This window comes from Lathamus discolor, chromosome W (genome assembly GCF_037157495.1).
Source record: "Lathamus discolor isolate bLatDis1 chromosome W, bLatDis1.hap1, whole genome shotgun sequence".
Lineage (NCBI taxonomy): Eukaryota > Metazoa > Chordata > Aves > Psittaciformes > Psittacidae > Lathamus > Lathamus discolor.
The window spans coordinates 20,734,169-20,759,778 of NC_088908.1; the positions used below are offsets into that span (position 1 = coordinate 20,734,169).

A 25,610-nucleotide genomic window follows, 5' to 3' on the forward strand; every position below is an offset into this window, starting at 1 on the left:
CATCTAATCTAAATCTGCCCTCTTTCAGTTACTGAACTCAGAAGATTAGTTTCTTAGCAGAGTAAGGTGCTCAAGCTTAGCTCACAACATATACTCCTCTTGTAATTTAAGCTGATATCCCCTTGCTTCAGGGTGTGATAAAACCTCAGGCTTCCTCCACCTGCTTCACCACCTATCTTACCTCAGCACCAAACTAAGGCAGAATGCTTCTGCCAGTCCTTTGGGCAAAAGCAGAGCCCATCCCCTAACACTCTCACAACATTAAAACACCCAACACACCTCCACACAATGCTATTTTTGTCATAATTTCTTCAATACATGGCTGCACACCTTGAGCTTGTATTAAAACAGGTAGACAATGAAGCAGTGACCTGAGTAAATGAATACTTTAAAGTCCTCTTACTTCTCCCCCCTGCCCCCGCCATCAAACTGGGGACAAAACAAAGCCAGAGGAAGGATTCTCCAACCACTGTCCAGCAACACTTTGCCAGTATGCCAGTAATACCTTGAACACTGTCCTGGGTTCAGCTATAACAGTCATTTTCCTTCTTCTTAGTAGCTGTTGCAGTGCTGTGTTTTTGATTTTCAGCCTGGGAACAATGCTGATAACACCGATGTTTTTAGTTGTTACTAAGTAATGTTTACTCCTACCAAGGACTTTCTCAGTCTCATGCTCTTCCAGTGTGATAAACACATAAATGTATTATTTTTTGCAAATCATAGGTGTTGCTATGTGGACATAACTGTATGAGTTCGCAATAACAGAAACAAAGCTCTCTAAGAGAGCTGTTATCTCATCCTATCACTTGTTGTTTGAGAGAAGAGAACCTTTGCATTGTTGAGCCTCATACCATTGGACACAGCCCATCAATCCAGCCTGTGAAATGGTGGGGGGATGGGGATGGCAGCCAGGGGGCTGTCCCTGCTGTTCACTTGGGTGAGTTGAGGCCCCACAAGAGGCTCCTTTTAGAGCATAAAGGTTATGAGGGAAACTGGGCCCTAATGGAGGGCCTTTTCCTCAGGCATTGGGCCTGCTGTGAGTGGAGTGTGCTGAGGAGAAATGTTGCCTCACAAAATGTGTGTGACTGTAACAGTCTCAGCTACCTTCTCAGGGTGTCTCTGGTGGCAGGTGGCTTCCCCACTGTCAAATGGTGCCTTGTGTCAGAGGCCAGTGCTGAGTGCCCCAGGTGTTATAGATATAGAATTATGGAATCACAGAATGGTTTGGGTTGGAAGGGAACTTAAAGATCATGTAGTTCCAACCCCCTGCCATGGGCAGGGACACCTCCCACTAGACCAGGTTGCTCAAAGCCCTGTGGTCTTTCGATCATGTGTGTCCTGGGTTCAGGCGTAGCAGTCATTTTTTCTCCTTCTTAGTATCTGGTGCAGTGCTCTGTTTTTGACTTTCAGCCTGGGAACAATGCTGATAACACCGATGTTTTTAGTTGTTGCTGAGTAATGATTACTTCTACTAAGGATTTTCTCAGTCTCATGCTCTGCCAGGGAGGAGGGCATGGAAAGCCAGGAGGAAACAGAGACAGGACTCCTGACCCAAACGAGCCAAAGGGGTATTCCATGCCACAGCACTTCATGCTGAGTGTAGAAACTGGGGGGAGACACCCAAAAGGCCCAGATTGCTGCTCGGGTCAGGCATGTGGTGAGCAATTGTATTCTCTCCCCTTGTTATTTCCCTTATCATTATTATTGTTGGTGGTAGCAGTAGTAGTTTTGTATTATACCTTAGTGTGTCAGGGACGATAGATAATGGTCTGTGGTGAAACACACAAAGATAGAAAAGTACTGTTTGTCTGCTTTGGCTCCTCCCCGGAGAGTCCTGCTTTGGCTGCTCCTCGGAAAGTCCAGCTTTGATTCCTCCCCAGAAAGTTCTGCTTTGAACTCCCCAGAAAAGTCTCGACTCTTGGAAACCTTTCTAGATATAGCTAGCCACTTCTTCTGACGTAGGCTGGCCCCCTGCGTCAGAATGAGTGTGCATTTTTGTCAGTATAAAAGTCTGAGCCTCATGTGATGTGGAGGAGGCAGAACCTCATACCAGCCAGGTGAATGCTGCCTGCAAGGAGACGCCTGCTGAGGTTGAGCCTGCCACCTCGCACTGCGATGTCGATTCTTGGAGCTGGTTTCCTGGTCATCTTCACAGGGTCCTTGGGGTTGGTAAGATAATCAAACATCAGAAGTATCCTTTACTGTATCCTTTACTATCTCTATATTTTCCTATATTAATAAACTAGTTGTGAGTTCTCTATTTGTCTCTCATTTTCTCTCACCTGGAATCCTCGAACTCTGGAACAAAAATGATGACGAGGATGGGATTCTAGGTTTGAGAGAGCGTGAGAGCAATAGTTGGGTATAACAAGAATTAGTAGGGCCGGGTAGCGGAGTGCACTGCTACCAGGTTATGCCATGTATTACTACAAAGTGGGGGTGCACAGCTACCGGATTGTGCCATGTTCTGTACATGGGGTGGGATGTACAGGTACTGGATTGCACCACATTCTGTATGAGGGGCTGTGTAGTGAGGGGGCACAGCTACCAGATTGCACCACGTTCTCTACATGGGGCTGTGTAGTGGGGGTGCACAGGTATTGGATTGCACCACGTTCTGTATGTGGGGCCGGAGGCACTGCTACCGGATTGCACCATGTTCTGTACGCCGGGCCGCATAGCAGGTAATGTTTGTCTGTCTGGATTTTGTGTTTCAAGTATTGTAGTTGTGTGGAGTGTGCTTGTGGGATCCTTTGTGTGTGTGTTGAAGGCAGGGCTTCATCAGTGAAGTGTGAAGCTGCACCAAGAGACGGTGTTCTGTGTATTTTTTGTTGTCGGGCTCACGTAAAAGTTTTTAACGGGTAGCAGATTAACATTCCAGGCAAGAAAGGGTTAATGCAAAAGTGCGGTTGCCGCCAGGTATTTATGGCTGCTGCAGAGCAGTCAGGTAGCTGTGGCTGCTGCTGAGCAGGCAGGCATTTATAGCTGCTGCTGAGCAGGCTGGCATTTGTAGCCTCACAGAGCAAGGTAAGTGACTTGAAGAGAAAAAAAAAAAGGGGGGGGGGACGGGACATAAAAAGGCAGTGAGGCCCCTTTAGTTATTTGATACAGTTAGGTAACCATGTTCAATAGAAGCTACCCTCTGATTAGGCTCCCAGTGCTCCACCGGTGGAACGACCAGGATGGGCAGTGGAGCCATAGAGTGGGATAGGTGGAAAAACCTGTAATCATGTGGGGCTGGAAACATGATGTGAAAAAAAAAAAAAAAAAAAAAGAAACCCTCTCGATCTATTGAGGTATTGGGGGCAGTTTGTAGAGACATCACAAGCAAAGCCTAAAGAGCACCTGCAAAATGCTAGGCACATGGGAGGAGCCCTGCTTAGTGTGTTTAAAGTAACTTGGGGGTGAATCCAAGACTTGGAGGAACAGACAGATTGGTTGAAACAAGAACTGCTAACTGAAGAAGCAAGAGGGGTAGTGCAACCACAAACTTTAATAGCTGCTACCCAAGCAGCATCAGGGTGGTAGGAAAAAAAACACCAAAAAAGAAAAAAAAAACCCAAAACTCTAGAGAAATTGGCAACATCGTATTCCATGTGGGCTGCGTGGCAGCAGCGGAGACACCCAAAGCCTGGTGCAGATACGGGACCACGGGAGCGGGCAGCAGTAACCCAACCAGACTGGGACCAACCCGACCAGATATGTAATGTTTGGGGTACCAGTGAGTCAGAATCAAATACCAGAGATGAGGCAAATGTGAAAAAGGAAGGAGCCAGCGCATCTCCTATGTTTAAAATGTAAGATGGTTACCAGGGCAAACAGACAAGTAAGAGCAGAGGAATTGACAGACTATAATCCCAAAGAGATTAGTAATTTATTGGATAAATACAAGCAAAGGCCAGGGGAGGAACCCCAGAACTAGCCAGTTTGCCTCATGGAGTGTGGTGGTTTAAGCCCAGCCTGTCAATTCAGCTATGCAGCCCTCACTTGCTCCCCCCCTTCCTTCCCTCATTCCCAGAGGGATGGGGAGGAGAATCAAAAGAATGGAACTCCCACTGGTTGAGATAAGAACAGTCCAGTAACTAAGGTATAACACAAACCACTACTGCTACCACCAATAATAATAATGATAAGGGAAATAACAAGGGAAGAGAATACAACCACTCACCACCCGCCGACCGATACCCTGCCCGACCCTGGCAGTGATCTAGCCCTTCTGGGTAACTGCCCCCAGTTTTACATCCTGGGCATGACATGCTGTGGTATGGAATACCCTTTGGCTAGTTTGAGTCAGGTGTCCTGTCTCTGCTTCCTCACGGCTTCCCCTTCTCCCTGGCAGAGCATGAGACTCAGAAAGTCCTTGGTCAGACTAAACATTACTTAGCAACAACTAAAAACATTGGTGTTATCAGCGCTGTTCCCAGGACAAAAGTCAAAACCACAGCACTGCACCAGCTGCTAAGGAGAAAAATGACTGCTACTGCTGAACCCGGGACAATACCCACCCCTTATTCCATAACATTCACATCATGCTCAGATCCCACATTTTCAGTATGCCATCGCTCTTACATATATACATGTGTGTATATATATATAAATACACATACACATCCACACACAGACAGAGAGAGAGAGATCATTCCTTAGTGCATGGACCAATCCCTATACAGCTGCTGAGTCCATCCACTCCATGATGTCGGGCTCCATCTCTTGTAACAGTCTTTCAGAGGAGGAGAGGCTGTGTGCAGTTTTCACACTCATGAATAACTTGGGCAATAGTGTCCATTGCTAAGTCCACCCCTCAATCATGAGTCCATCTGTATGTTGCATCTCTGCCCTGATGGCAGCAGTTTCTGCATCTTGTCACTGGGGACTCCATACAGCTGCCTTCAGTCTCCGACGCTTCCAAAGCACTGGAGGGGCCCAGTGGACTAGGTAATCTCCCATACTGTCCCACACACCCTGCCACTCATGACTGTCCAGCCTCAGGGAAAATTTCTTGGTCCTTCTATATCGTCATCTAATCCTAGACAAGACCCAGACATGACTCCGCTTAACTTTCGAGATCAGACAAAATGGTCGTGGGTAAAACACCCTCTGTGTGTGTGCCAACATGCTGATCCCCATCACAATCAGCAGGCAGGTCTCAAGGGTACCCAAAGGCCATTCAAAACCTTCAGAACTCTCAAATGGTGCTGCTGTACTTGTCACTGGGTCTGGTGTAGCTGCTGTGCTTGGAGCTGAAGTAGCTGCGCTGTCTGCTGCAGTCAGAGTTTGAGTAGCTGGTGTACTTGTCCCTGGGGTGGGTGTAGCTGCTGTGCTTGGAGATGGAGTAGCTGCGTTATCTGTTGTAGTCACACTTTGAGTAGCTGCTGTACTTGTCACTAGGGTGTATGGGAATGTCTCCCTCATAGGCTGACCACCTGAGGAGGGGAAAAAAGATGTGTAATTGCTATACACTTCTATTATATACCTCCCAAAGTATAGAGGTGGTGACCACAATGGGAACACAAGCCAGATCAGTTTCATGATCAATGAGTCTATTGTATTACAAGTCATTACCATAAAGTACAATGAAACAAGAACCTTAGCCCAAGGCCCCCAGCCGATAAGCACTAAAACAGCAAATACCAGCTGTAAGTAAGTTAACGACATGCTGAAACTCATAGATCAAGAGCAACAACTTTGAGAGCCAATAAATCAGCATTGTAACGAGTGACTATTAATCCAAAACGATAAATGCTTATCACAAATTCTATTAGACACACTCTGGTCAGATGTGTCTTTATCTCAACCCTTTGTGCCCCACGTTGGGCACCACAAAGAACTGTTGTGGTTTAAGCCTAGCTAGTAACTCAGAACTACGCAGTCTCTTGCTCCCTCCCCCTCCTTCCTCCACCCCCACTCCCGGGGGGATGGGGAGGAGAATCAAAAGAATGGAACTCCCACTGGTTGAGATAAGAGCAGTCCAGTAACTAAGGTATAACACAAACCCACTACTGCTACCACCAATAATAATAATAACAAGAAAATAACAAAGGAAGAGAATACAACCGCTCACCACCCGCTGACTGATACCCAGCCCGATTGAGCAGTGATCTAGCCCTTCCGGGTAACTGCCCCCAGTTCTATATCCTGGGTATGACGTGCTGCGGTATGGAATACCTCTTTGGCTAGTTTGGGTCAGGTGTTCTGTCTCTGCTTCCTCCCTGGCAGAGCATGAGACTCAGAAAGTCCTTGGTCAGACTAAACATTACTTAGCAACAACTGAAAACATTGGTGTTATCAGTGCTGTTCCCAGGACAAAAGTCAAAACCACAGCACTGCACCAGCTACTAAGAAGGAGAAAAATGACTGCTACTGCTGAACCTAGGACATGGAGGAAAGAGCAGATACTGTATTGCTAGAGCTAGACGGGGTGGATGGGAAGAAGAAGAAAAAGAAAAAAAAAAAAGAAAATAAGAAAAAACCCACAACCCCATACTGCTATCAGAACAGGGAAACCCCATTGAACAAGTGATTGAAAAGCTAAGCCAGTTAAGGGATTTACTAGGACTGGGCTTGGACAAAGCAGCTCAGGACCAGGGGAGAGTAGAAAAGGGGGAGATGTGGTAACTGCAAGCCATCCTGTTCCCACTATGTAGATAATTAAAGAAGAAGAAATGCTGATAGTGCACCAGGGTCTGGAGCAGGCCAGGGAGTGTTTGTGTACAGGGGTGCAAGGTCAGGCTGGGAAACAGCCTGAGGAGTTTATTCAGCTTGTATTACAGTCTAATTACATGCTGATTCGAGATCTGCTGCCTACCCCTATGTCCTGGGTTCAGCAGTAGCAACTGTTTTTCTCCTTCCTGGTAGCTGGTGCAGCGCTGTGTTTTGACTTTTCAGCCTGGGAACAGTGCTGATAACGCCGATGTTTTTAGTTGCTGCTCAAATGTTTGGTCTGGCCAAGGACTTTCTGAGCCTCATGCTCTCCCAGGGAGGAGGGAAAGCCGGGAGGAAGCAGAGACAGGACACCTGACCCAAACTAGCCAAAGAGGTATTCCATACCACAGCACGTCATGCCCAGGATGTAACTGGGAGTTACCCGGAAGGGCTGGGGGACTGCAGGGTTGGACGAGGTATCGGTCGGTGCTTGGCTGGGGGGAGTGGGGCGAGTTATTGGTCGGCTGGTGCTGGGGTGTTGTATTCTCTTCCCTTGTTATTTCCTTTATCATTATTATTATTGGTGGTAGTAGTAGTAGTGATTTGTGTTATACCTTAGTTAGTAAACTGTTCTTATCTCAACCCGTGGGAGTTGCATTCTTTTCGATTCTCCTCTCCGTCCCTCTGGGTGTAGGGGGAGGGCAAGAAGGGGGGGAGTGAGTGAACGACTGCGTGATTTATGGGTGACTTTGTTTAAACCATGACACCCTATTGGAATGAATATCTGAAATGACTATTAAAGCAAGCTGAAGAAAATGGATGAAAAGACTGATTACTGTCCATCATGATGTGGAAAAAATGCATCAAATTCTGGAAAGAGTGAAGAAAGAGAACATCAATGGTGGGATACTCTCTTCAGATAGTCACCCACAGCTACAGGAAGTCTGAAGAGAGAGTTTCATCCTCTTGCTGCTTATTGATATTAACCCTTTCACTTTCTGTGTATTGCTTCAAGTTTGTTTTGCAGCCAGTGGGATTTGATTCAGTGATGCTGTCAGCGTGGGTCCCTGAATAGGTCAATCAAATCACCCTCTGATACAGTGGGCTGTCCAGTAGGGTTCCCACAATGGGACGCAGACAGGCTGGTCAGACACAAGGGTCTCATCCTTCTTGGGACACTGACAGGCTGAGGAAATATAAAGGGTTCAAAGAAACCCCCCTTATAATGTGGCAGTGTTGTTTGAGCCATAGGGTTTAGTAAGTATTGCTTTTGATTCTGCATGCACATCAATGAGTGCAGGACACCTCTGCCCTCCAGCAGCACCCAAGCTCCTCTTGATCTACTGTCAAGATGTTGGTCCAGAGGCTCATAGGGCTTCTGTATTGGCTGTTGCACTAATTATTCTGTTTTTATTTGTCATATTAGGCTGCATTCCAACCTGCCCTTTTACTGCAGGTAATGACATAGCAAACTCCTTGACTGTTAACACTATTTGGTTTACTTCTGCAGCTGCTTCATGTTCCTTTTTTCATCAGAGTGCCTCTGTTTTAACGAAACAGTTTAACCTGTCTTCTTCTCAAGCAAAGCAGATTTTGTCAGGTCTTGCTCTGACTGTCAGGCAACAGCTCAATCCTCATTTGCCATGGGTGTAAATCCTTGTGGCTTAAAGGCGAATGTGGTACTGTGATCCTTTGGGCACGCAGAAATGGGAAGGGCCAGTGGAACTGATAACTTGGGGGAGGGGGTATGTTTGTGTCCCCCTACCTACAGGTCTGTGGTGGCCACCTGCAAAGTTTGTCAAGCCATACCATGCGCTGGATAGACAAGTTGAAGAACCCAATGCCTCAGCTGCAGGAGCTGACCATGAATACCCCGAGTGGAATGAGACAGAGGAAGAGAAAAAGGAATGATTTGCAAAACATCACTTGGGGCAACTAAAAATAATGACTGAATATGTGTGCTTGCAACATAGTTATTATTGGAGGCTGTGATTTTGTGTATAAACCACCTGTATTTACTAGCCAGTTGCTAATAAGAAACTATACCTTGTATTGTGTGGATTTGTCACTTGTAAAAGAGATGTTAGAGCATGTGAATTTACAGTAGCTGCTAGAAAATGCTAAGGCAGAAGCCAGAAAGATTCTAATACAGTGGTAGTGTTATAAAGCAGGTAACAGAACCAATTAAGAGGGTGGAAGAACCCCACTGGTGGGACATTTTCTTTGGCTGGTCCCCCACTGCCATCAGCATCTTCAATGTACTGCTGCACCCTGTAGTTGTTATACTGCTAATGTAAATCTGTGTGCACTTTGCCATAGTAGCAACTTGTTACTGGAGGAGGCGGGTGAAACTCTGCATTGACAATGAGGTTCAAGGAGTGAGGTTGGCCAAATGCCTCCTATCATAGTCAAGGGCAAGACTGGGTCGGCCTCTGTGTTTTTCCCCAAGAAGAACCTTTAGCTCTGCTGTTGGCTGCAATCCAGCAAGCATTGAGTGGTGGGGACACATGCCATGCCAGACCTTGGTGTGAGGGATGGCCTCCTCTGTTATAAGAGGGCCATCCAGGAGGGAAGGGCAAGCCAAGCAGCCTGTGGTTGGCACGAGAGATGATCTAGTCCAAATCCCCTGCTCAAGCAGGGTCATCTAAAGCAGGTTTCATCATTAGCATAAGTAACTATTATAATAACTATCATATTTGAATCTTCTTTCTCAAAGGCTAATGTCAAGAAGCTGCTCTTTTGTGATTTAAGATTCCTTAAGCAGAGAAGGGGATAAAGAAAGCCAAGGGCTGTGTCTTTGGAAGTAACAGCATCTGTCTCCAGTTTCCCAAGATTCCCAGTATATCTGGCCAACGCATTGGTGAAACCTTGTTTTTGGAGCCTGGACATCACCACTTTGTTTTGCTTTTCCTCCATGTCATCTAGAAACTTGTTACCAATTTGCAAAGAACTGAAGCCAAAGTGCTCGCTTCCTTCATCGTGCAAAACAAAATAGGGCAGCTATTGATTTTTTTTCTTTTAGTACATAAGCATGGGTGTGAAGACTTTGACAGGTTATGTTGCATGAATTTAAGTGAAAAGTCCAGTTCAATACATGCATAAATACAAAAGTCGAAGACCCTTTCTAACCAGCTAGAAGAAAACACCAGGTGTAACCCCTTTCAGGGATGGACATGGGGGGTGGGACTACCTGCAAAAAGCTTTTGTATTATGAGTGGTAATAGGTATTGGGTTTTTATGTATTTTATGTTGTGTTCCTTGTCTTTTAGCACTAATCCATTCCCTTATAGATAGTATATTATATAAAACTGTGGCACGGATGGTAAAATATTTGTGTGTTTCAACCACGGACCATGGGGTGGCATGTGTCAGGGACACTAGATAATGGTCCATGGTGAAACACAAAAAGATAGAAAAGTACTGTTTGTCCTCTTTGGCTCCTCCCCGGAGAGTCCTGCTTTGGCTGCTCCTCAGAAAGTCCAGCTTTGATTCCTCCCCAGAAAGTTCTGCTTTGAACTCCCCAGAAAAGTCTCGACTCTTGGAAACCTTTCTAGATATAGCTAGCCACTTCTTCTGACGTAGGCTGGCCCCCTGCGTCAGAATGAGTGTGCATTTTTGTCAGTATAAAAGTCTGAGCCTCATGTGATGTGGAGGAGGCAGAACCTCATACCAGCCAGGTGAACGCTGCCTGCAAGGAGACGCCTGCTGAGGTTGAGCCTGCCACCTCGCACTGCGATGTCGATTCTTGGAGCTGGTTTCCTGATCATCTTCACAGGGTCCTTGAGGTTAGTAAGATAACCAAACATCAGAAGTATCCTTTACTGTATCCTTTACTATCTCTATATTTTCCTATATTAATAAACCAGTTGTGAGTTCTCTATTTGTCTCTCATTTTCTCTCACCTGGAATCCTCGAACTCTGGAATGCTTAATTGCTGGACTGTTCTTATCTCAGCCTGTGGGAGTTACATTCTATTGATTCTCCTCTCCATCCCTCCAGGAGTGGGGGGAGAAAGAAGCGGGGGGAGTGAGTGAGCAGCTGCATGGTTCTGAATTACCCACTGGGCTTAAACCACAACAGTTCTTTGTGGTGCCCAACGTGGGGCACGAAGGATAATGACAGATCTGACCAGAGTGTGTCTAATAGTATTTGTGATGAGCATTCATTGTTCCAGATTAATAGCCTCCAATCACAATGTCTATTTGTTTTCTCTCAGAGTTGTTTCTCTTGATCTTGGAGTTTCAGCATGTCGTACCTTACTTACAGCCAGTATTTGCTATTTTAGTGTTTATCAGCCAGGGGGCCTGGGCTAAGGTTCTTGTTTTACTTCATGGTAATGACTTGTAATAAAATAGAATCATTGATTATGAAATTGGTCTGGCATGTGTTCTCAGCATGGTCATTATCTCTATAATTTGGGAGGCATATAATGGAATTTTTTAACAATTGCACATCTTTCTTTTTCCTTTCCTCAGGGGGTCAACCTATGAAGGAAATATTCCCTCACACCCTCTGCTCCCCCACCAGGCTATTTACAGTGGGAGTAGATTCTGAAAAAGTTAAAGATCTTGAATATCCTTTCAGTGTCCTTGAGAGTGTCCTGCTCCTTTTGCTGGGAACCAGCTTGTTGCTGCATATGCTTTCTACGTTGCTGCATATGCTTTCTATGGTGTGACCACCCTGAGAACACCCAATCTTGTCTTATCTCAGAAACTCAGCAGTGTCTGTCTCGCGTCTGGTCTAGGGTTAGATACAGGAGGACCATCAGGAGATTTTCCCTGAGGCTAGGAAGTCATGACAGGCAGGGTGTGTGGGATTGTATGGGCAAACACTTAAGCCACTGGACCTCTCCAGGGCTTTGGAAATGTTGGAGATGGAAGGCAGCTGTGTAGAGTCCCCTATGACAAGTTGCAGTAACTGCTGAAGGAGAGCTGATCTTGAAAGTTAAACAGGTTCGGGTTTGGCTCTGGTCTAGGGTTAGACGACTATATAGGAGGACCAAGAGATTTTCCCCAAGGCTGGACAGTCATGAGTGGCAGGAGGTGTGGGATAGTATGGGCAAGTATCTAAGCCAGTGGGCCCCTCCAGTGCTTTGGAACTTCACCACTGAACAAGTGCAAAATCCAGAAAAACTACTAAAACACTTAAATGAGGTATGTTGTCATCCTGGTCATACCAGAGAGGGACAAATCATGGCAACGTGCTGGGGTTTGACCTGTGCCTAGAGAGCCCTGTTCAACACAGTCCAGCGCTTTCTAAGGGGAAAAAAAGTCACTGGATCTGATGGCAAAGCAGCTGACAACGCAGCTACTCCAACTCCAAGCATAGGAACTACACTAACTCCAGTGACAAGTACAGCAGCTACTCAAACCCTGACAGCAACAGACAATGCAGCTGCTGGTGCTACTCAACCCCAAGCACAGTGGCTGCACCAAACCTGACAACAGATACTGCAGCCACTCCAACTACAGTGATAATCACTGCAGCTAAACCAAAGGACTAATTCATGCCAAAATCAGTTGCCACTGTAAGCAAGGGGAAAAGCAAAAAAGAGGCACAAAGAGCAACCGGTACAGTGAAGAAAGATGAACCAATGCACTTACTACATGGGACAGCATCTGAACAAGAGTTATCAGAGGAAGAGGAGGAGGTGACTTCTTGACCCCAGACCTTGACCGAGATATGACATATGCTAAAAGATGTCACCCATCATCCAGGGGAGCACATCTTCACCTGGTTGCTCCAACACTGGGACAATGGGGATGACAGTCACGAACTAGAAGGTAGGGAAGTCAAGCAGTTGGGATCACTTGTTAGGGAAGGGGGAATTGACAAAGCCATTGCAAAAGAGAAACGGGCCCTCAGCCTTTGGAGAAGGCCCTTGGCAGCTGTGAAAGAAGGGTTTCTCTACAAGGACAATGTTGAGTTGTTCAGCCAAGTGGACCACTCTTGAAAAAGGCATCCAGTCTCTAGGGGAATCAGTCATTCTAGCAATGATCTATTGTAGGTTGGATGCTGGGAATGCATCCGTAGATCCAGATGAAGTCGAAAGTGCAAGACTCATATGGCAGAAACTTACACGGAGTGCACCATCATCATATGCCCACTCATTGGCATTGATTCGGAGAAAACTCCAGGAACATACATGCCAATGAAGTTTTCAAGTTGACAAGCAGGTATTCTTTATTGCGGCGCCAGGAGACACGGGGGATAGTTCCTCCTAACGTGTTTCTCTATATTGCTATACAAGCCATACTTATATAGTCCCCGGGCATACATACATATTCATGAGGCTATGTACGGATAACATTATTTTCCAGAAAGTTCCCCGCATGCGTACAAAATTGTGGTGGTGGTCTCTGAGGGTCATTTACTTCTTCCAACAGTCTTCATCACTTCTGGCAGCCTTTGAAGCACGAGCAGAAGATGCTTATAACAGCTTAATTGGTTCGCTAGCACCAGAGACATAATAATCCTCCTATCCTCCTACTTATCAGTTAGTTTAACTGTAGCCCATCCTGGACACCTGCCATTCCCAGATACCCCTTACAGAATCATAGAATAGTTAGGGTTGGAAAGGACCTCAAGATCATCTAGTTCCAACCCCCCTGCAATGGGCAGGGACACCTCACACTAAACCATCCCACCCAAGGCTTCATCCAACCTGGCCTTGCACACCGCCAGGGATGGAGCACTCACAACCTCCCTGGGCAACCGATTCCAGTGTCTCACCACCCTTACAGGAAAGAATTTCCTCCTTATATCCAATTTAAACTTCCCCTGTTTAAGTTTTAACCCGTTACCCCTTGTCCTGTCACTGCAGTCCCTAATGAAGAGTCCCTCCTCAGCATCCCTATAGGCCCCCTTCAGATACTGCTATTAGGTCCCCACACAGCCTTCTCTTCTCCAGGCTGAACAGCCCCAACTTCCTCAGCCTGTCTTCATACGGGAGGTGCTCCAGTCCCCTGATCATCCTCGTGGCCCTCCTCTGGACTTGTTCCAGCAGTTCCATGTCTTTTTATGTTGAGGACACCAGAACTGCACACAATACTCCAGGTGAGGTCTCACAAGAGCAGAGTAGAGGGACAGGATCACCTCTTTCGACCTGCTGGTCACGCTCCTTTTGATGCAGCCCAGGATACGGTTGGCTTTCTGGGCTGCGAGCGCACACTGCCGGCTCATGTTCACTTTCTGATCGACCAGCACCCCCAAGTCCTTCTCTGCAGGGCCGCTCTGAATCTCTTCTTTGACCAGTCTGTAGCTGTGCCTGGGAATGCTCCGACCCAGGTGTAGGACCTTGCACTTGTCGTGGTTGAACTTCATAAGGTTGGAATCAGCCCACCTCACAAGCGTGTCAAGGTCCCTCTGGATGGCATCCCTTCCCTCCAGAATATCAACCGGACCACACAGCTTGGTGTCATCGGCAAACTTGCTGAGGGCGCACTCAATCCCACTGTCCATGTCAGCGATGAAGATGTTAAACAAGACCGGTCCCAACACCGATCCCTGAGGGACACCACTCGTTACTGGTCTCCAGCTGGACCTGGAGCCACTGACCACAACTCTTTGTGTGTGGCCATCCAGCCAGTTCTTTATCCACTGAGTGGTCAATCCATCAAATTGATATCTCTCCAATTTAGAGAGAAGGATGTCGTGTGGGACAGTGTCAAACGCTTTGCACAAGTCCAGGTAGATGACATCAACTGCCTTACCCTTATCCGTCAATTCTGTAGCCCCATCATAGAAGGCCACCAAATTGGTCAGGCAGGATTTCCCCTTAGTGAAGCCATGCTGGCTGTCACCAAGCACCTTGTTGTTTTTCATGTGCCTTAGCATGCCTTCCAGGAGAATGTGCTCCAAGATTTTACCAGGCACAGAGGTGAGACTGACTGGTCTGTAATTCCCCGGGTCTTCCATTTTCCCCTTCTTGAAAATGGGGGTTATATTTCCCTTTTTCCAGTTGTCGGGAACTTCACCTGACTGCCATGTTTTTTCCAAATACTATGGCCAGTGGCTTAGCAACTTCATTCGCCAGCTCCTTCAGGAGTCGTGAATGGATTTCATCAGGTCCCCCGGACTTGTGCGCGTTCAGATTTTGAAGATGGTCTCGAACCAGATCCTCTCCTACAGTGGGCCCAAGGTCTTCATTCTCACAGTCCCTGCGTCTACCTTCTAAGACCTGGGTGGTGCAGTCAGAGCCTTTGCCAGTGAAGACCGAGGCAAAGAAGTTATTCAGAACCTCAGCCTTCTCTTTGGTAAGTCGTGGGAAACGGGCGAGGTGCCTGAGGATTGGCGGATGGCAAAGGTCACACCAATCTATAAGAAGGGCAAGAAGGAGGACCCGGGTAATTATAGACCGGTCAGCCTTACCTCCATCCCTGGAAAGATGATGGAACAACTTATTCTTGACTCCATCACTAGGCATATCAAGGATGAGGGGGTCATTAAGAACAGCCAACATGGTTTTATGAGGGGGAAGTCATGTATGACCAACCTTATAGCCTTCTATGAGGAAGTGACTAGGTGGAGGGATGATGGTAGAGCGGTAGATGTAGTTTTTCTTGATTTCAGTAAGGCATTTGATACTGTCTCCCACAGCATCCTCACAGATAAGCTAAGGAAGTGTGGGCTTGACGATCAAGTAGTGAGGTGGATCGAGAACTGGTTGAGAGGAAGAAGGCAGAGAGTTGTGGTCAATGGCGCAGATTCTAGCTGGAGGTCTGTGACTAGTGGAGTTCCTCAGGGGTCGGTGCTGGGACCGGTGCTGTTTAATATTTTCATCAATGACCTGGATGAGGGAACTGAGTGCACCCTCAGCAAGTTTGCTGATGACACAAAACTGGGAGGAGTGGCTGACACACCAGAGGACTGTGCTGCCATTCAGCGAGACCTGGACAGGCTGGAGAGTTGGGCGGGGAGAAACTTGATGAAATTTAACAAGGGCAAGTGTAGAGTCTTGCATCTGGGGAAGAACAACCCCATGTACCAGTACAGGTTGGGGGGTGACCTGCTGGAAAGTAGTGAACGGGAAAGGGACCTGGGGGTCCTGGTGGATAGGAGGATGACCATGAGCCAGCAATGTGCTCTTGTGGCCAAGAAGGCAAATGGCATCTTAGGGTGCATTAGAAAGGGAGTGGTTAGTAGGTCAAGAGAGGTTCTCCTCCCCCTCTACTCAGCCTTGGTGAGGCCGCATCTGGAATATTGCGTCCAGTTCTGGGCCCCTCTGTTCAAGAAGGACAGGGAATTGCTTGAAGGAGTCCAGCGCAGAGCCACAAAGATGATTAAGGGAGTGGAACATCTCCCTTATGAGGAGAGGCTGAGGGAGCTGGGTCTCTTTAGCTTGCAAAAGAGGAGACTGAGGGGTGACCTCATCAATGTTTACAAATATGTAAAGGGTAGGTGTCAGGATGATGGAGCTAGGCTTTTTTCAGTGATATCCAGTGATAGGACAAGGGGCAATGGGTGTAAACTGGAACATAGGAAGTTCCACGTTAACATCAGGAAGAACTTCTTTACTGTAAGAGTGACAGAGCACTGGAACAGGTTGCCCAGGGGGGTTGTGGAGTCTCCTACACTGGAGATATTCAAGGCCCGCCTGGACAAGTTCCTGTGTGATGTACTGTAGGTTACCCTGCTCTTGCAGGGGGGTTGGACTAGATGATCTTTTTAGGTCCCTTCCAACCCTTGGGATTCTGTGATTCTGTGATTCTGTGATTCTCCAAATCCTGCGTAGCCAGTTCTCCCGAAAGCTTCCTCAGGGGGCCTATGTTGTCCCTAGTCTGTTTTTTGTTTTCTACGTACCTGTAGAATCCCTTCCTATTATCCTTAACATCCCTGGCTAGGTTTAATTCTAACTGGGCCTTAGCCTTCCTAACCTGGTCCCTAGCTTCCCGGACAACATCCCTGTACTCTACCCAGGCCGCCTGACCTTGCTTCCATTTTTTTAAGCCTCTTTTTTCCTTTGAATTTTCCTCAGCAGCTCCTTATCCATCCAAGGAGGTCTCCTGGCCCTCCTGCGGCACTTCCTTCTAGTTGGGATGCAGCACTCCTGAGCTTGTAGCAGGTGATCCTTGAATATCAACCAAGAGTCTTGGGCCCCCCTGCCCTCCAGGGCTATATCACATGGAACCTTACTAAGCAAGCTCCTGAAGAGGCCAAAGTCTGCTCTTTTGAAGTCCAGGGCAGTGAGCTTGCTACATGCTCTTCTCACTGTCCTCGGGATCTCAAATTCGACCATCTCGTGATCACTACATCCAAGGCTGCCCTGGAGTACCACATTCTCAACAAGCCCTTCCCTGTTGGTGAGCACAATGTCAAGCATGGCACCTCTCCTTGTCGGCTCCTCTATTACTTGCAGAAGGAAGTTGTCTTCCACACAATCGAGGAACCTCCTGGATTGCTTGTGCCGTGCAGTGCCATTGTTCCAACAGATGTCAGGGTGGTTGAAATCCCCCATGAGAACAAGGGCCTGCGAGCGTGAGGCTTTTCCTATCTGTCTGTAGAGTGCTTCATCCACAGGTCCTCCTTGATCAGGTGGCCTGTAACAGATCCCTACAGTAATGTCTCCCACAGCTGTTCTCTCTTTAACCCTGAACCACAAACTCTCTGTAAACTGCTCACCTGCCCCCAGACAGAGTTCCATACTCTCCAGCCTATCCCTAACATAAAGGGCAACTCCCCCTTCCCGCCTGCCAGGCCTGTCCTTTCTAAAGAGCCTGTAACCTTCCATTCCAACACTCCAGTCATAGGAGCCATCCCACCATGTTTCTGTTATGCCTATTATATCATACCCCCGTAGATGTGCACACATCTATACTTCCTCTTGTTTGTTCCCCATGCTACGGTCGTTTGTATAGAGGCATCTGAGACGAGCTCCAATTGAAGCCGGCTCGTTGGCTGGAGCAGCTAGAATATATCTACATTGTTCTGAGCATTTATTATAGGTGTTAGCAACTGACTGGGTGTGTTGGGATGGAATGATGCCCCCCTCCCCCAACTCATCTAGTTTAAAGCCTCCTTGACCAGCCTGGCAAGCCTCCTACCAAAACTGTTCTTCCCCTTCTTTACCAGAGCAGCTCCACCAGCCCCCAGTAGGTCTGGCCTAATAACTTCAGTCCTGTGCTCAAGACACCCAAACCCCTGACTATGACACCACCCTTTTAACCATTTATTAACCTGGCCAATCCTCCTAGGTTTTTCGTGGTCCTCCCCTGTGTCCTGGAGAATTGACGAAAAGACTAACCGAGCACCGGAGCCCCTAACCACCTCTCCCAGGGCTCTGTAGTCTTTCTTTATGGTCCCCAGTCTACTACTATCTATATCCCTAGCACCCACATGGATCACCAGGAGCGGGTAATAGTCCATGGAACTTACTAGAGCAGGCAGCCTCTCTGTAACATCCCTGATCCGTGCCCCTGGTAGGCAGCACACCTCCCTCGAGACGGGGTCAGGCCGACAGACGAGTGCTTCCGTCCCTTTCAAAGTAGAGTCCCCTATTACTAAGACCTGCCGCTTTTTCTTTGTAGCGCCAGTAGAGATCTTTACCCGTGCATAATCCGGCTGTTTGTGGTGCAAGTGCGTTTCCTCGTTAGTCTCCTGCAGGACAGCAAAGCGGTTCTGCGTGGGGCCAACAGATTTAGGAGGAAGCTCCTTGCTGTTAATTGTCCTTTTCCTCCTTCTTTTGTTATTTTTCTTTGTCACTAATTCCCAATTTCCTGGGTTGGTGGCCTCCTTCTTTCCTTCATGAGCTGGAGGGGAAGCTTGAAGCCCCCAGACAGTATGGGGCTGGAGCAAGCAGCCCTGCTTCCTCTCAGCTACCCTGACATCTTGAAGCCCGCTAACAGCATTCCTCAGCTCAGCCACCTGCTGCAGGAGGACCTCCACCAGGGAGCACCGAGTACAGCCCTGCCCATCGTGCACCTTTCCCTCACAAGACCAGTGTAGGCACCCTCTACACTCTGAGCTCTGCACTGCAGCCTCCCCTGTCATCTGCTCTGTCTGGGTGCCTACGCTGGCCAACGCCGGGGCAACCAGAGCAGTGCAGCCAAAGCAGTGCTCCCAGAGTGGGCCCTGGCCATACGACGGGTGCTCACCATCCCGCTCGCCTGCCAGCGCGAACTGCCGCGCGAACTGCCTGCGCAAATTGCCTCGTCCCACTCTGTTCGCTCGCGCTCCCTGGGGCAGGTTTTTAACCACTCAGGGTTGGTGCTGCTGCTCCTGGCTCCGCCCCCTGTGAGTCAGCGGCTCGCGTCCGCGGAGCTGCCGGCTCCTGGGCAGGTCCTGTCGAGGACTTGAAGCTCCCTCGGTAGCTCTGACTGCTCTGAGTTGAGGCTCCTGGACGCTGATCTCTCCCCCGTTCCGGTGTTAAAGGCGTCCTCTCTCGAGCTACTCACCTCAGCAATTCCTTGCATCCTGTTCTTCTAGACTGCTTTTCTTAAAACTACATCAACTATAACAATTTATCTTGTACAAGAATTCTCAGTATGTTCTCTAGCTGTACTTATATTTTTCTATGTATCATGCACTTTAGTAATTTTCCATTGCTACTGTTACAAAGCAAACAAACTTAACATTACTTAAACCTGATTCTAAAGGTTTATATATTCCATTTTGTAATTTTGTGCCCACCCCCCCTTTTCTCAGCATCAATGACCTGGCATGACGTAGCACCACCAACAGGGGATGAAATGATTGGTCAACTCCAAGAGTTCGAAGACAATCTCACTGCTTCCATCATTTCAGCTGTGGAAAAACTGTCTCAGGAGTTAGAACAATTGAGAGAAGATCTATCCTATCTATCCAGCTCCCCATGTGTACCAACCCACGTCTCAGCTATTAACAAAATGCGTCCTACTGATCGAGGGAGTAGATATAGGAGGTACATGCCAAGGGCCACCCTATGATTTTACCTGCGGGATCATGAAGAAGACATGAGAAAGTAGTATGGAAAACCTACCTCAGCTCTGGAGGAGGGAGTGAGTGAATTGAAGAGGAGAACAAAGGTCAAAGATGATCATACCATGAAAGCTGCAGCTTCAGTCTCTGGGGAGCAGTTTCCCAGAAGAAGTGGAAGAGCTGATTTTACTCCAGCTCCTGTGATAAAGAATAATGCTTGCCTACAAGATGTAAGTGGACAATCTTATGACGACCATTAGAGGTGGTCTGCCTCCAGCCAGGTGGAGGAGAGGGACAATCAGGTTTACTAAACTGTGTGGATCAGATGGCCTGGTACATCACTCCCACAGAAGTATAGGGCTCTGATAGATAACGGTGCACATTGTACTCTGATGCCATCAAGCTATCAAGGAGTTTATGTTCAAAGGCAAGGTCTCCTCTACACTTCATGGAATCAAAGCTACATAGAGTAAATGGGCTGCACTAATTACACAATGACCTCGAATAGGAAATCCCAGCTGTCCAGGCATTCTAGAAGTCATCATAGACTGGCCAGAGGGCAAAGATTTTAGAATGTCACCGGAGGAGGAGGTGATGCGTGCTGAAGAGGCCCCACCATATAACAAACTGTCAGAAAGTGAAAAACAGTATGCCTTGTTTACTGATGCGTCCTGCTGTATTGTGGGAAAGCATCAGAGATGGAAGGCAGCTGTATGGAGTCCTCGACGACAAGTTGCAGAAACTACTGAAGGACAGGGTGAATAGAGTCAATTTGCTGAGGTGAAAGCCATCTGGCTGGCCTTGGACATTGCTGAATGAGAACAGCGGCGAGTACTTGATCTCTCCACTGACTCACGGATGGTAGCAAATGCCCTGTGGGAGGGTTGCAGCACTGAAAGAAGAGAAAATGGCAAGGCAAAGGTAAAACCATATGGGCTGCTGCACTGTGGCAAGATACTGATGGCGGGGTGCAGAATACGTGGTGAAGGTATGCCACGTAGATGCTCATGTACACAAGAGTCAGGGCACTGAGGAACACCAGAACAACCAACAAGAGGATAAAGGTGCTAAGACTGAACTGCCTAAGATGGATTCGGATTGGTAACATAAGGGTGAAATATTTTTAGGACAGTTGGGCAGGCTGGCAGTCAGGGAAGGAAAGAAAGAAGAAAGGAAGGGAGGAAGGGAGGAAGAAAGGAAGGAAGGAAGGAAGGAGGGGGGAAGGAAGGAAGGAGGGGGGGACGGAAGGAAGGAAGGAAGGAAAGAAGGAGGGAGGGAAGGAATGGAGGAATGGAGGAATGGAGGAAGGGAGGGAGGGAGGAAGGGAGGGAGGGAGGAAGGAAGGAAGGAAAGAAGGAGGGAGGGAAGGAATGAAGGGAGGAATGGAGGGAGGGAGGGAGGGAGGGAGGAAGGAAGGAAGGAAGGAAGGAAGGAAGGAAGGAAGGAAGGAAAAAAGGAAGGAAGGTGGTAAGGAGGGAGAGAGGGAGGGAGGGAGGGACAGAAGGATCAAAGGATCGAAGGAAGTAAGTAGTGAAGAAAGGAAGGAAGGAAGGAAGGAAGGAGGGAGGGAAGGAATGATGGTAGGTAGGGAGGGAAGGAATGAAGGGAGGAAGGGAGGGAGGGAGGGAGGAAGGGAGGAAGGAAGGTAGGAAGGGTGGAAGGAAGGAAGGAAGGAAGGAGGGAGGGAAGGAATTGTTATAAAAATTCCATCTTAGCCATAGTCTGATTTAATTATTTTATTACATTTGATTAATATCGAGAGGCAATAAGCAAGCAGCGCTGGGTGTGTAGGGGAGTCTCTGCTCCACCAAGACGCACGCCAGGGTTTTTGAGGTCCAGTCTCTTATACTTCTTGGTTTTGGGTCTCAGCCAGTCCCTTCCTCATCTGTACTCGGATGCCAACGCGGCCCCCTTTTCATTGTTCTTTTCTTGTTCCTGAGGTCTGCTTTTCGGTGAAGAAACTTCTTGGAAGAGGTACTGAAACCCTTGGGAATTTATTAATAAAGAATCATTTATCACAAGCTTAATCACAGCCCTAGTTCTATCCTTATATGGTTATTTAATCAAAGCATAGGTTTCACAAACCCCTTCCTTAAAGCACTCAAGCAGTAAAACCAAACCTTATTGTTTTAACAGTCATAAATGATTAAAGACTATTCTATTCCTTTGTTTCTTCTTCTCTCCCTTCATTATATTGACACCAACATTTATTATAATCAAAGTCATTTTTATACATCATAGAATCGTAGAATAGTTAGGGTTGGAAAGGACCTCAAGATCATCTAGTCCCAACCCCCCTGCCATAGGCAGGGACACCTCACACTAAACCATCCCACCCAAGGCTTCATCCAACCTGGCCTTGAAAACTGCCAGGGATGGAGCACTCACAACCTCCCTGGGCAACCGATTCCAGTGTCTCACCACCCTTACAGGAAAGAATTTCCTCCTTATATCCAATTTAAACTTCCCCTGTTTACGTTTTAACCCGTAACCCCTTGTCCTGTCACTACAGTCCCTAATGAAGAGTCCCTCCCCAGCATCCCTATAGGCCCCCTTCAGATACTGCTATTAGGTCCCCACACAGCCTTCTCTTCTCCAGGCTGAACAGCCCCAACTTCCTCAGCCTGTCTTCATGCGGGAGGTGCTCCAGTCCCCTGATCATCATCCTTGTGGCCCTCCTCTGGACTTGTTCCAGCAGTTCCATGTCCTTTTTATGTTGAGGACACCAGAACTGCACACAATACTCCAGGTGAGGTCTCACAAGAGCAGAGTAGAGGGGCAGGATCACCTCTTTCGACCTGCTGGTCACGCTCCTTTTGATGCAGCCCAGGATACAGTTGGCTTTCTGGGCTGCGAGCGCACACTGCTGGCTCATGTTCACTTTCTGATCGACCAGCACCCCCAAGTCCTTCTCTGCAGGGCTGCTCTGAATCTCTTCTTTGCCCAGTCTGTAGCTGTGCCTGGGATTGCTCCGACCCAGGTGTAGGACCTTGCACTTGTCGTGGTTGAACTTCATAAGGTTGGAATCAGCCCACCTCACAAGCGTGTCAAGGTCCCTCTGGATGGCATCCCTTCCCTCCAGAATATCAACCGGACCACACAGCTTGGTGTCATCGGCAAACTTGCTGAGGGCGCACTCAATCCCACTGTCCATGTCAGCGACGAAGATGTTAAACAAGACCGGTCCCAACACCGATCCCTGAGGGACACCACTCGTTACCGGTCTCCAGCTGGACCTGGAGCCATTGACCACAACTCTGTGTGTGGCCATCCAGCCAGTTCTTTATCCACCGAGTAGTCCATCCATCAAATTGATATCTCTCCAATTTAGAGAGAAGGATGTCGTGTGGGACAGTGTCAAACGCTTTGCACAAGTCCAGGTAGATGACATCAACTGCTTTACCCTTATCCATCAATTCTGTAGCCCCATCATAGAAGGCCACCAAATTGGTCAGGCAGGATTTCCACTTAGTGAAGCCATGCTGGCTGTCACCAAGCACCTTGTTGTTTTTCACGAGCCTTAGCATGCCTTCCAGGAGAACGTGCTCCAAGATTTTACCAGGCACAGAGGTGAGACTGACTGGTCTGTAATTCCCCGGGTCTTCCATTTTCCCCTTCTTGAAAATGGGGGTTATATTTCCCTTTTTCCAGTCATCAGGAACTTCACCTGACTGCCATGATTTTTCAAATATGATGGCCAGTGGCTTAGCAACTTCATTCGCCAGCTCCTTCAGGAGTCGTGAATGGATTTCATCAGGTCCCCCGGACTTGTGCGCGTTCAGATTTTGAAGATGGTCTCGAACCAGATCCTCTCCTACAGTGGGCCCAAGGTCTTCATTCTCACAGTCCCTGCGTCTACCTTCTAAGACCTGGGTGGTGCAGTCAGAGCCTTTGCCAGTGAAGACCGAGGCAAAGAAGTTATTCAGAACCTCAGCCTTCTCCAAATCCTGCATAGCCAGTTCTCCCGAAAGCTTCCTCAGGGGGCTTATGTTGTCCCTAGTCTGTTTTTTGTTTTCTACGTACCTGTAGAATCCCTTCCTATTATCTTTAACATCCCTGGCTAGGTTTAATTCTAACTGGGCCTTAGCCTTCCTAACCTGGTCCCTAGCTTCCCGGACAACATCCCTGTACTCTACCCAGGCCGCCTGTCCTTGCTTCCATTTTTTATAAGCCTCTTTTTTCCTTTGAATTTTCCTCAGCAGCTCCTTATCCATCCAAGGAGGTCTCCTGGCCCTCCTGCGGCACTTCCTTCTAGTTGGGATGTAGCACTCCTGAGCTTGTAGCAGGTGATCCTTGAATATCAACCAAGAGTCTTGGGCCCCCCTGCCCTCCAGGGCTATATCCCATGGATACATGGTACACTGGTCACAGGTGCATTGGTAACAATGATTCCCAAGTTCCTGACCCGAATCATTCTCATATTCTTTACAATTCCCCCATTTGTTTTTATGTAACCTATTGATTCGTGTTTTGGCTTCTAATCTAATGACTGCTTTCCGAGCCACAGATAATATTGGAGTCACTCTTGTTTTAGTATTGTCAATGATTGAGCTTCTCCTTGGTCTGTCTTTTCGGACTCCATTGGTACAGCAGTTAATTGCATGTTCTGGATAACTGTATGCATTAATCTGGTGAAACACGGGATTATGCATGAGATAATTAACAATCCTCCTAATATTCCTAATACCACTATTCCAATTTTAGTGAGCCAACCCCCATTAAAAAATTGCCCCCAAGATCCTAGTCCAAAATTAATTCCATTCCATGTTTGAACTGGAACATAAGTTTCTCTTATAAGTTCATTTATAGCCTTTCCTTCATCATCTATTTCTAGACAATTGCTAAGATTAAATTTTCCACAAACGCCTCCTTCCTGAGCTAGTAAATAATCTAAAGCCAAGCGATTCTGATATATTGCAGTTCTCATCTTAGTATTTTGTTTTGCAACTAATCCTAATGCATCTCCCGTTTTATTTACTACTATTTCCAGTACAGCTTGTAACCTTATAATTCTATTCAGCACATATATATGTGTCCTATATCCCCAGGACCTATCTTCATAGTAAGAGATTATTCGTTCAGGTGGCCACTCATTAACCTTCCAATTGCCAATTTGCAGTTCTCTTTTATATCATTTTCTTCTCAATTCGTCTGTTTCTGTGTACAATTGGACTTCCAAGCATTCCCCCCGGCTTATAGGTAATAAAAAGAAACTATGTCTGATCGTTTCTAATATACATGATCCTGTCCAATTTTGAGGTAAAAATGCAAAAGCTAGTTTACCACAGATCCAATAATGTCCATCTGGAGTGGGCCAACCATTTGGTATATTAGTTCCATTGGTCCAGTTACTGAATTGTTGATTCATTTCTATAGGGTTTCCCCATTTTTCCCAGTTTTTCTTTGTTTTGTTCCATGTATAACCCCCTTCACAAAGCAAGTTTCCTACTGGGTTTCCACCACTTTCTAAATTTTGCCAACAACTTCTCCCCACTATATTCGTTTGTAAAATCCATTGTTGCCTTCTGTTATTTCTTTCTTGATTTCTTCAGATTGCAGGATCACTTATATTACTCTCCATTGCCTCCCAGGGCCATCTCTCTCCCTGGTTAGTTCCCCCACAGACATAGCAGTTGGTTACATTCAATGCTTTAGCTATATTTTTGGCGAGATTTACGAAAGAGATTTTTAGCAACTGTGGGAATTTCATATTGGACTCCTGTTTCTATTTCATGATAAAAGGAATTGAATAATAAGTGATGTTGTACTGACTCTCTAGATTTTTCTTTAATTATTATTTGTAAAACCACCCCTGGATCTTCTCCAGGTCCATAAATCAATAGTCCAATTTTTACTTCTTCTCGTTTCCATTGTTCTGGATTCCAGATAGTTAGATTAACAGGGTTACAAGAATGGGCTGTGCAGTTGGGAAAAGTTATTCCCTTTTTAATCTCTGCCCTCAATTGGGTTCCGTCACATTTTTGGGGCCATCCCCAGGTAGGAGTTGTACTCCAGCAGGCACAACTCCATCCTGAGCCTGCACAATAGTGGTAACTCTGGGCAATCTCCTCTAT

The 25,610-nt window shown here is 47.2% G+C and overlaps 1 pseudogene; it reads right to left on the reverse strand.

Annotated features, from left to right (window-relative positions):
* Positions 1 to 25,610, reverse strand: part of LOC136004437 (methenyltetrahydrofolate synthase domain-containing protein-like) — a 77,458-nt pseudogene that overhangs the window by 19,202 nt on the left and 32,646 nt on the right.